We start from the raw sequence: 2,452 nt of genomic DNA on the forward strand, positions 1-2,452 counted from the left end.
CGGAGGGGAGTATGGGAAGGAAGAAAATGAGTTAAGGCATGAAGGAGAATGTGGAAGAGGAGAAGAAATTAGTCGAATTATTTATTGTTTCCCTACTTCATATGGGCTATTTTTTCATTTTCTTCACAGAAGTTTTCCATCGTTGCCAATCGTCTTTTGTCGACTAATAAAACTGTATGGAAAGCATTAAATGAAGAGGAGACTGAAATAATAGAAGTCGAAGATGGCGAGAGTGGGAATAAAACGAAAAAGAAGGCAGTGAACTCAGCTTCAAAGCTTCTGGTTGCAATGGATCATCTTGCCAAGTCTTCCCTTAGGGATTCGGACTTCAGCAATAGGCCAATTGTCAAAGATAACATTGTGATAAAAAAAAGAACACATGAGCAGCGCCGAGGACATTAATTTCCCTGATAAAAAGGATAATGAGTTCTATGAAGTCCATAATAAATGGGTTCTCAATACAAAATCCAAGGCCCATCTTCCTGCTGAAGCATTCAATAACAAACAGGGCAAAGATATTCATTATGCTGTGATCCTCTACAAAGATGTCGGAGAGAAATAATCAATCTATCAATGGAGGCGGCCGAGGTGCCAAATTTGGAGCGATCAGAAATTGGATCAGAAATTTTAAGTTTTTCTATTAATAGCGAAATCACGGATCTCTCATCAGATTTACACTTGCAGTTTACACCATCAATGCTTAATAAGTTAACACGCAATTGTGTTTACTTGGACACAGAGGTCAATTATGGAATGGTATGGACTAATAAACATTGTAGGACAGAGGTGGACGCGACGGGACAAGTTAACTGCTACTGCAATCACCTCACTAACTTTGCTGTCCTTATGAGGCCGGCCGAGGATCAAGTTAAAGATGAAGTTTTAAATACCATCAGCATTATTGGATGTGCCGTATCTATCATTTGCCTCGTCCTAACACTCCTTGCATACGGTCTGTCTTGGACGCACGTCAAGGGAACGAGGTCAATCTCCACGTTTGCTTGTCTTCATTTCTTCTTCTTGCATATCTTCTATTTTGGTTGGCGTGGAACGGACAGAGAACAATGCTGGGTGCCTTGTGGTGACTATAATGCTTCACTATGTTCTACTTGTGTGTTTCGCCATCATGCTTACCGAGGGCGTTGAATTGTTTGTCCGAATCAAATTCATATTTTCACAGAAGCCTCTTGGTTGGGAGCTTTTTGCTCCAGCATTTTTAGGTCCCCTTCTTATTGTTGGCATTACTGTAGGTGCCACATGGGACAGAGGTTACAGGAGTCCGCATTTCTGCTGGTTAAATATAGAAAGTGGGGCTATGTGGTCGTTTTTCGTTCCAATAATTGCAGTTATTCTGACAAATTTTGTTATAGCCGTATTCGTACTCCGAGCCATGATGTCTACACACGCTATGATCAACCTTGAAAACAAAAACAAGGCCAAGGCTGTTCTCAAAGCTGTTTGTGTGATCACTCCCTTGCTTGGATTTACGTGGATTCTTGGGCTCGTATCCATCAGCGAGGATGCCATCGTATTTGATTACCTGTTTGCCATCTGCAACAGTCTGCAGGGAGTTTTCATATTCGTCTTCCATTGTTTCCTGTCAAAACAGATTCATGACGGATCCAGACTGCGACTCCGAGTCCTACGCTCTAGATACTTGACCAGAACCTCATTGGGCGTTGGCACGGTTACAACTGGAAGGAGCAGAGTAAAAAGCAATGCTGACGATAACACGATAGAACTTAAAAAATAATTTTACTTTCGTGGCAATGGATATAGAATGCTTAATATTTAGCAGTATGCAGTTAGTAAACAGAGACTGGAAATATGGTTTAAAATTGAATTGATCTTCTCAACGAAACCTGAATTTTCAGTTTAAGAGACCACATAATTTTCATCATTAAACAGTTTTCTCACAGTTCTGATGTGTAAAATGAATAATTGATCCGAACCCAAGAAACTCGTCGTCTGGGTGTTGAAAAAGCCCTGTAAATAATATGGCTTTCCAAGTGTCATGCTTTATCCTGCTTACTAAGTGTTGCTGTTGATTTGAGATCCCATTCAAAGAGTGTTGGGCACATTAGTAGACATTCCATCATATAAAGGTTCCCTCATGAAATGTTTATTTTGAAATAAATAACGCTGCAAGCATTAAAATCGGCAAGCAATCGAGCAAGATGATACAATGGCCGAGTGGATAGAGCTTTTTAAATGTTGTTTCCTGAAATATGAATTGCTTGTATTATATATGGTGCCCATTTAGTCAAGTGAGTGCTATCAATTTATTTATTTACTTATTTATGTTGTATGTCTTTTATTATTTACTTAATTATTTATATAAGTATCTATCTATCTTGTTTTTGTTTAATATGGTAAATTATTGATTTTATCTGTTTTGATGTATTAAGTAGAAATTCTATCTATGTTAATGTATGTTTTATATTGGTTATTG

General features: G+C 38.5%; 1 pseudogene; it reads left to right on the top strand.

The window, feature by feature from the left end:
- Positions 1–573: 573 nt before the first annotated feature.
- On the top strand, positions 574–2,058 carry LOC144961689 (adhesion G-protein coupled receptor D1-like; annotated as a pseudogene).
- Positions 2,059–2,452: the final 394 nt, after the last annotated feature.

Source organism: Berghia stephanieae, unplaced genomic scaffold (assembly GCF_034508935.2).
Source record: "Berghia stephanieae isolate SIO BIC M18660-M18661 unplaced genomic scaffold, UCSD_Bste_1.3 scaffold3615, whole genome shotgun sequence".
Classification (NCBI taxonomy): Eukaryota; Metazoa; Mollusca; class Gastropoda; order Nudibranchia; family Aeolidiidae; genus Berghia; species Berghia stephanieae.